Source organism: Phocoena sinus, chromosome 13 (genome assembly GCF_008692025.1).
Source record: "Phocoena sinus isolate mPhoSin1 chromosome 13, mPhoSin1.pri, whole genome shotgun sequence".
Taxonomy (NCBI): Eukaryota; Metazoa; Chordata; class Mammalia; order Artiodactyla; family Phocoenidae; genus Phocoena; species Phocoena sinus.
In genome coordinates, this window is record NC_045775.1 from 30,614,949 (window position 1) to 30,625,155 (window position 10,207).

A 10,207-nucleotide genomic window follows, 5' to 3' on the forward strand; every position below is an offset into this window, starting at 1 on the left:
TGTTTTGAGATATATGTATATATCTCCATGAAACTATCACCACAAATAAACAGCAAAGTTTGCTCCTTTGCAACCCCTTTTTCCTGACTCTCCCTGCACGTCCCATCTCCAACCTCAGCTCTGTTTTCTGTTACTAGCAATTGCATTTTCTAGACTTTTATATAATTGGATTGTACATTATGTACTCTCTTTTTCGTCTGATTTCTTTTACTCAACATAATTATTTTGAGATTCATTCATGTCATAGTGTGTAATAAATAGTTCATTCCTTTTTATTGCTGAGGGGTGTTTTATTACATACACCACAGTTTTGTTTCCCTCCATTCACCTGTTAATGAACATTTGGGCAGTTTCCAGTGTTTGATAATTACAAATAAATATATGAGTATTCATATAAATTATTCAAATTGACACACGCTTTCATTTCTCTTGGATAGATACTTAAGAGTAGAATGGCTGAATTATATAGTTGATTTATGTCTAGTATTCTTAAAAACTGTCAAAACTGTTTTCCAAAGTATGATTTTACATTCTCACCGGCAGTGTATGAGAGTTCCACTTTTCCACCTTCTTAACAACACTTGTTATGGTCAGTCTTTTTTTTTTTCTTAATTGAAGTATAGTTGATTTACAACATTGTATTAGTTTCAGATGTACAGCAAAGTGATTCAGTTACATATTTTTCATTATAGGTTATTACAAGATATTGAATGTAGTTCTCTGTTATACAATAAAGTCAGTCTTTTTCATTTTAGCTGCTAGTCTGTGTGTGTAGTGATATTTACTTGGGATTTTAATTTGCATTTCCCTAATGACAAATTACGTTGAGCATTTTTTCATGTGCTTATTTGCCATTCATATATCTTCTTTGGTGAAGTCTCTATTCAATTTTTTTGCCCAATATTTTAATTGAGATACTTGTTTTCTTTTTTGTTGAATTTTGAGAGTTCTTTATATATTCTGGATAGAAGTCTTTTATCAGATGTGTAATTTGCCAGTGTTTTCTTTCCATGTGGCTTGTCTTCCCTAACAGCGTCTTTCACAGGACAAATGTTTTTCATTTTGATAAAACAATTCATACGCTCACGTATCTTGTTCTTTGTGCTGTATCTAAATATTTTGCCTAATCCAAGGTCATAAAGATTTTCTCCTATATTTTCTTCTAAAAGTGTTATAATTTTTGGTTTTACATTTAAGTCTGTGACCCATTCTAGGTTAATTTTTGTATATGGTCTGAGTTACGGATTGAAGTCCATTTGTTGTGTATATGGATATACAGTTGTCCCAGCACCATCTGCTGAAAAGGGTATCATTTCTCCACTGACTTGCCTTTGCACCTTTGTCAAAAATCAATTTTCCATATATATGTGGGTCTATTTATGTACTTTCTATTTTGTTCCATTGATCTATTAGTAATAATGTCAATACCACACTCTGTTGGTTACTTTAGTTTCCTACTGTCTTGAAATCAGACATTCCTCCAGGCGTGTTCCTTTGCTAACTCCTCTTGGCTATTCTAAGTTCTTTGCATTTGCATATGAATTTTGGAATCAGTTTTTACATTTCTAACATAAAAAATCTAGATGGGACTTTGATTGGCATTGTGTTGATTAATTTGTCTCCTCAACTCAAGGAGATGGTGGGACTCCTTTATGGTTTCCCTGCGGTGTACCGTTGCCTGGAAACTCTCTCCAGACAGTGATCTGGGGCAATTGTAGGGCTTAACTTTGTTCATTACCTGTCTCTCAGGGATCACTGTCCTTTCTTTCCTGCTGACCAATATCTTGAAAACAATTGATTCATATACATTGTCCATGGTTTGGATTTTGAAAGACAGAAATTGTAATTTGGAGAGTTGTAACTGCGGCACTTTCCAGTCCCATAAACCATGATTTTGCATGTAGCAAACTCTAACATATTGAGTTTAGTTTTTTAAAAAAGTTTCTATAATATTCAAGTATATCCATTCTATAAAATAAAGCAAGTTGAGCAATTGCACTATGAAATTAACTACTTAATTGGACTTTGGTTAGAACTCTGAGATAATTTTTTTGTTTGCTTTTATATAGCATTCTTAAATTTTGGCCAATAAAGTTTGCATATAGAGAATTAAAGTATATCTTTCCTCCTTCTTAATTACTTTGTACTGCCATATCCTAACTAATTTAAATTGGGAAACCTGATTGGGAAAATAGTCTGCTGAAACTTACAGGTAGAAATGGCATTACATACTTTGCCTCTGGCAGAGCCCTCATTGGACAGCCCCTTCCAATCGGGCAGACTGCGGTGTAGTGTGGAAGTCGTCTGGCGCGTAACACTGTCTGTCCTAATTTTTAAAAAGTTCCAGGGCTTCGCTGGTGGCGCAGTGGTTGAGAGTCCGCCTGCCGATGCAGGGGACACGGGTTCGTGCCCCGGTCCGGGAGGATCCCACGTGCCGCGGAGCGGCTGGGCCCGTGAGCCATGGCCGCTGAGCCTGTGCTCCGCAGCGGGAGAGGCCACAGCAGTGAGAGGCCCGCATACTGAAAAAAAAAAAAAAAAAAAAAAAAAAAGGTTCCAGTCATGAAGATAGTGATTTTCCAGCCAAGCTACCAAATCAGTTATTTATTTTGTCTCTTTTTTTTGAAATGCATTTTATTTCCTTAATGTTCTTCAGTCCTAGGAGCTCAGGGTACCCAGCAGTCGTAAATAATCGCATGTATATTGAGCTAATATGGAGTCATCCAAGGACGGATCCAAGTTTGTGAGCCTCAAGCTTATACAATTTGGAGTATTGGTTAAGAAGAAGAATACAAAATTAGGTACGAAAGTAACTTTATTTCGAATGAGAGACATCACAGCCAATTATAAAGTTTTAAAAGCTGACAGATGCCACAAATATTACAAAATCGAGAAAAATAACATATCATTATTACTTATTAACTCTGAGGCACACCTCTAGGATACATTTTTCCTGTGTTTTCTCACATACTCTTTGTTCACTTCATCTTAAGACGTTAATTTTGTTAACATCATTTTCTATAGAGAGGATATCGGATAGATACGTTGGTCTTTCCCCTAGCATGATGGATTGACATTTAGTTTTCATTTCGAATGGTTTAGAAAAGCTCCTCTCAGCCTCGCTTGCTGTTCCTAACGGTGTGCGGTGACTTCCCCGGCTGCGCTGCTTCCCCAGGGTGAGTGCGCCTTGGGAGAACCCCAGTCCCTGGAGCACAGTGAGCCCGGCTGGGCAGCCCAGCTCTGCCCAGCCTCGTCACCTCCAGTTCCCAGCCACATCACACCCCAGGCGTGAGGAGGTCCCAGAAACCCTGGAAGCCCAGATCGTGGTGGGCCCTGAGCAGGGGACCAAGCAGCACCTTGTTCACGTCCTTCTCTTTGGAGTCCAAGTCAGGGTGTAAAGCTCAGTGCAGGCCCCAGGAGCAAGCTGTCCCTGGGGCCACTCATGTGGAGGTGGAAGCTGCTCACTGGTCACCCTGCCCACCACATCCACTGCAGGCCGAGGGGCTCTTCAAGCCTTCCTGGTGCAGGGGCTGGGGTGCTCTTAGGGGGCGGGGAAGGACAAGGAGCGGGGTGGGGGGCAAGTGAGTGCCCTGAATAAGAGAAGACTAATACCAGTATCTCGCCATATTCTTCCAACTGCCTGCAGCATAAAGGCCGAGTCTGCAGCAAGGCCTTCAAGAATACCCTGTGCCTCCCTGCTCCCACCTAGTCTGTCTTTCCAGCAGGCCTCCCTCACCCCTCACCACATACATGCACTGTGTTCCAGCCAGACTGGACTGATTGTTGCTCAGACCTGCCTGGTGCTCTTCTGCCCTCTGGCTTGGGATTTTTCACCCTCTAGGGCCACCTTCCCTCCGCAGTGCCCACTTGTGGAAATCTCTCCCTGCCACTCCAGCCACATGACTAGATGTGCTCTCTCCCTCCTCAAAATAGCAGGGCACTTTTGGGCTTCTTTCTTAGCCCAACCATCAGATCTTCAGCCAGGCGAGGCAAGGACCATCCATCCCTCGCCTTCACGTGCCCTGTCTAGCTGTAGGGACTCGCATAACAAGTGTTAAGCTAAATCAAACACCTCAAGAAAGAGAAAAACACTTCTCATATTCCCAAGGTTCCCAAAAGAGAAAACGGGGAGTCATTTCTATCCTCAGATGTGATGTGACAGGGAGAGAGCAGAGAAAGAGAGAGAGGAGAAGTGAGCAAAGGGAAGGGAGAGGCAGAGCAGGAGATGGAGAAGCCCGGCAGGTCAGGGGCCAGACAAGAGACAGCAAGCCTGAGGCAATGCGAAGACCAGCCCTTCCACTGCAAATTCAAGATGCTCTCTTACTCGCCTAAAAGCAATACAGATGTCTTTTTTAAATTTTAATTATCTTGTTGGCAAAGCCTTCCTTCAATGAAATACAGACCACATACTAGGGTTAGTCATTGTGACATTTCTATGACTCAATTACTTTTTTTATTTTGAAACTTTAATTTTATTCCATTTCTAGACTTCAGTTTTCAGTCTGTTGTTTTAGCAATAAAGTAACTCCTGCAATACTCTAGTGTAAAGCTTAAAATGATTTAAAGGACCATCCTTGACAACCTGGTAGGGGTGAGTATTGCTTTTGGGGGATACTTAGCCCTTGCGCTCATTGTTAACAGATTGGAAAATAAAAAGATAACCGAAGATTTTTATTGCTTGAGAGACCTGGTCCTACAACGTATACGTATAGTGACAGCACATATATCATGTTTCTAACATTTTCAAAGTTTTCTTTTGAATGCCAAATAAAGCCTGCTTTATATTCGTATTAAACTTTTAATTTTTCTAAGTGTTACCATGCCTAATATTTCAATGAACGCTTTTTACATGCTGAGACGGGTTGAGAAAGTGCTGCTATCCTTCTCTGACCATCGAGGGGACTGGAACAAAGGTTAGATTTGCTGGAGGTCACATACCTAGTTCATGAGAGAGCAGGGACCAGACCCCGGTGTCCTGACTCCCAGCCCGGGACCTGTGCAATGAAGAAAGAAATCATATTCGGAGCCATACAACCAATCTTAAACCATGTAAGATTTTATGTCCTTCAGGAACTAACTCTTTGTTTCCTTTTCTTTTGTTTTCATTTACCTAAAAAGTGCTTAAGGCAGCTAAACAGCTTGACTTCTACAAACAAAGATAGACTTCTTGAAATCTGTATAATTGTTAACTTAGCCAACATCATACGTGTGTCTCCCACAGTGGGGGAAATGGTTCATTGGACGGGAAAACAGTATTTAAGATGGGCTTTGGAGGGCTTCCCTGGTGGTGCAGTGGTTAAGAATCTGCCTGCCAATGCAGGAGACACAGGTTTGAGCCCTGGTCCAGGAAGATCCCACATGCCACGGAGCAACTAAGCCCGTGTGCCACAACTACTGAGCCTGCGCTCTAGAGCCCACGAGGCACAACTACTGAAGCCTGTGTGCCACAACTACTGAAGCCCACACGCCTAGAGACTGTGCTCTGCAACCAGAGAATCCACCACAATGAGAAGCCCACACGCTGCAACTAGAGAAAGCCCGCGCGCAGCAACGAAGACCCAATAAATAAATAAATAAATAAGATGGGCTTTGGATAGGGAGTTTAGGATCTGTACAAGACAAATTCATGGGAATGGCCTGGAAAGGTGCCTTTAGGGTACAATTTACTTATATCTGGTTGTGGTAATTTCTCCAAAAGACGTTGCTCATAGTCATACTTTGTTTCCCTTTTAATTTTGATGTAAATATGTGAATTTCCACTGTCCGTATTGTAATTTGTTTCATAACATACTTAATGGAGATTATGATCGTATGATCTACCTCACAGCTGAAAATCCCCCCTAAACGTGGACTGCTTTAATTGGCTCACGGAGTTGGCCAAAAAATTGCAGTGTGAGGGGAAAGTTTATATGGATTTTCCCTGACTCAGCTAGGTACGGTCAACACTGGGCTCCTTTACAAAGGAGACAGCTCGCTGGAGCTGTGGAAGCGAGAGCTGCACATCCCCTCCTGACCGCTCTCCCCCATCTCGGGCTGGACATGCTGTCAGAGCAGGGACCCTCCTTGGGACACATGGGCCCCGGGAGGAATGCTCTCCTGAACACAGTTAGCTAGACCCCAACTGAAGTTGTTTATTTATTTATTTTATTTTATTTTTTTTTTGCGGTAGGCGGGCCTCTCACTGTTGTGGCCTCTCCCGTTGCGGAGCACAGGCTCCGGACGCGCAGGCTCAGCGGCCATGGCTCACGGGCCCAGCCGCTCCGCGGCATGTGGGATCGTCCCGGATGGGGGCACGAGCCCGTGTCCCCTGCATCGGCAGGCGGACTCTCAACCACCGCGCCACCAGGGAAGCCTCCAACTGAAGTTCTTGATCAAGAGAGGAGCCAGTGAATGGAGTCAGGTCTCAAAAGAATCATCCAAGCAAGCAGACTGTGCACCACATCTGCCAGCCTACGCGTCAGCCTCAGTCCCCTACTGGGGTATAAATTACACACAACAAATGCAACCATTTCAAGTGTACAGTTCGATGAGTTTAGACCGAGGTTTATGCCGGTGTCACCCCTACCACAATCAAGGCATAAAATATGTGCGTGACTCCAGACAGTTCCCTCGTGTCCCTTCCACTCAATCTCCCACCTGCACCCCAGGGTCAGGCAACCACAGATCTGTTTTCTGTCACTATAGGTTACTTGTTTTTAACAATTAATGAATAAGTGAGCTCATTCTTTCACTGAGCACATTTTGGAGATTCGTCTGTTTTTATTAGGTATACCAATGGTTCATTCCACTTTGTTGCTGTAATATTGCATAGCTGGAATATGCAACGAATTGTTTCTCAATTCACCTGTTTGGGGTTGTTTGCAGTTGGGGTTATTATGAATGAAGCTGATATGACTATTCAGGTACAAGTCCTTCTAAGGACATGTTTTTATTTGGAGGGTGGGGTAAAAACCTAGAAGTGGAATTGTTGTGTCACTTGGTAAGTGTATGTTAGCTTTACAGGGAAGTGCCGTGCTGTTTTTCGCACAGTTGCACCATTTTGCATTCCCATCAGAAATGTCTGAGAGATCCACTTCACATCCTCACCAACACTAGTCATGGTCCGTCTCAGTCTTTAATTTTAGCCATTCTAATGGATGTGTAGTGGCATCTCATTGTGGTTTTAATTGTGACTAATGATTTGAGCATCATTTCATGTGCTCATTGGGTGTCTTCCTTCCGTGATTCAATTGCTCTGACTAGTTCCATGACACTAAGTTCAATAATCCCACAGCCAAAAGCATCCTTGTCAGCTGCTGGCAAGTTTTTACTTTTTCTTTCTTGCCTTAACATGGGCAGTACATTAAAAAAAAATTCTGACAGAAGCTCTGATTTCCCCCCGTCCCATGGTGAGATCATCCAAACAGACCTTCAGACATCCCCTGCATCGAAAGTTGAGCAGGTAGATTTGAGCCTATGGCATTGGAACATTGCTGGGAAAAAGGAGCTGTAAAGCACGTGTCCTTCCCCCTTCCTCCCTTATTCTTCTCCACTTAGAGGAGCCCCTCTTGATACAATCCCAATGACCAGTCTCGAGTTCTCTGACCTCTCACAACACAGTGTATGCTACTTATATTGTTATTCGTTTCTATATTTCTCTGAATTTTCAACTACTCCGTATGCACATGTATTCATTCCCTAAATACATTAAAAGACACCTCATCTTATCTTGCTTCTGTGTTTCCATGGTGCTCAGTAACTCCTTTTAAAGGTAAATTAAATTTGCAAGAGAGGGAGAGACGGAGACAGAGATTGAACTTAGTCGACTTCAGAGTAGTCATTTCATGTGAACCCAAACTTTTCATCTCTAAGACTTTACAAGATTCCTCCCCACCCACTCCCTACTCTTGTTGACAATGTAAAACAAACCACAGTTAGCCTGGGAATTATCTTTACGAAATAAATCAGCATATTGTTTTGAGTTTTTGCCCTGCATGTATTAATTTTAGAAGAACACATGTCTTGGTTCAGTAAAAGTTTGCAGAGAGCCAGACATCCCATAAAAAGAGTTTGTTGGTTGGGATGTTTATCCCTCCAGCTATCTTCTCCCTTTTTATGACTACAGAGAACACTGGTGTTTCTTTACTTTTCAGAGTTATCTACTCAGGAAGACTTCTGGCAGTGGCCCTGACAGGAAGTCCCACTGTGCTGAAGCAGTGGATCTTTATGAGGACTGGTTCCTTTCCGCCCTTTGACTGGTCTGCCCATAGGTGTGTCAACTCCCACCCTGCCTCTGCCAGAAAGGGGATCTTTCAGTCAGGACACTCTGCTTGTGCCAGGTGTGATCCAGAGAGGCTGGACGCAGGCCTCACTGACTCATGCTCCATTCCTGCCTCTGTCGTACTGTGGTGCCTACATGATGGGGAGCTGGGGGCCTGGGGGAACCCGGCATACTGCTACTTTACTACAACTGTCTTACACAGTGGAGGACATTCAGAGGGCTACAAAGATCAAAGTTTTTCAGAGGAGAACTAAAGCCTTCTAATGACTGAGCCTCAGTTAACCAGTCTTCTATCAACCGGTAAGATAATCAGTATTCATAATGATGATCCTTAAAGCCTTCAAGATCCAGAAGTGCCTTCTGCATTAAAAAGGAAAGAAGAGTTCATCATATGTGGTAAATGTTAATATTTTAATATAATTTTTTAATTTTTTTATTTATTTATTTTTGGCTGTGTTGGGTCTTCGTTTCTGTGTGAGGGCTTTCTCTAGTTGCAGCGAGCGGGGGCCACTCTTCATTGCGGTGCGCGGGCCTCTCACTATCGCGGCCTCTCTTTTTGTGGAGCACAGGCTCCAGACGCGCAGGCTCAGTAGTTGTGGCTCACGGGCCTAGTTGCTCCAAGGCATGTGGGATCGTCCCAGACCAGGGCTCGAACCTGTGTCCCCTGCATTGGCAGGCAGATTCTCAACCACTGTGCCACCAGGGAGGCCCTATAAATTATTTTATTATAATCTTCTAAGCCCATTGGTCTCCAAACTCTTTAATTGCATGCTTGAATTAGCTTTTAAAAATTGGCATCTCCCAATGTATTTACATTTATTTATGTATAAATTATATATATATATATATACACACACACACACACACACACATATATATTCTACTAAATGTTCATGATAAAGCACACAACATGTAGAACATTTTAAAGGGTGAGATTACCCCCTTTCTTCATTAAAAGAATTCTTAACAAAGTATAAATAAAGGGGTACTTTCTTAAAAGGATAAAATATATTTATCTGAGCACATTATGCTATTAACACAGAATTTAGAATGATTTGCACTGAAGTCATGACCAAATAAGGATGACTTCACTATTATTACTTAATATTGTTTTGGAAGTACTAGCTGTAATTAGAAAAGACACTTCAATTACAATAGAACATTTGAAACTAATATATTAACAGGGCTAATAAATATCATTATTTATGTAGGTATATAAACTTGCGTGCATGAAAAAACCTGAGAGGATTAACTTCAAAACTATTTTCAGGGCTTCCCTGGTGGCGCAGTGGTTGAGAGTCCGCCTGCCGATGCAGGGGACACGGGTTCGTGCCCCGGTCCGGGAAGATCCCACATGCCGCGGAGCGGCTGGGCCCGTGAGCCATGGCTGCTGAGCCTGCGCGTCCGGAGCCTGTGCTCCGCAACGGGAGAGGCCACAACAGTGAGAGGCCCGCGTACCACAAAAAAAAAAAAAAAAAAAAAAACTATTTTCAAAAATAAGAATTTACTGAGATAGTGCAGTAAAAAATTAATGTGTAGAAATCAATAACCACTACAAATATAAATAACAGCCAGTTAGAAGATGTAATAGGAAGTAATACCTCCTTTACCATAATCACAAAACAAAATCAAAAATCTAGCAGTAAACCTAAGTTTCATGCCTGATAGATAAGCAGAAATCTAAGAATTCCAAGGGTTTGAACAAATAGAAAGACATAGTGTATTTTGACTAAGAAGACAGCATACTAAAAGTTAGCAAAAGTTCCTCAATCTATAAGGTTAGTGTAATTCCAATTAAAGTACTAAAAAGATTCTTTATTGTGTTCTAAGTTTCAAATGGAAAAACAAACAGCAAGCATCCTTGTGGAAATTCTGAAAAAGTCAAGTAAGGAAGGGCAGCTGTACCACCCAGATGTGAAAAAATGTACTATAAATCTATAATAATTAAAG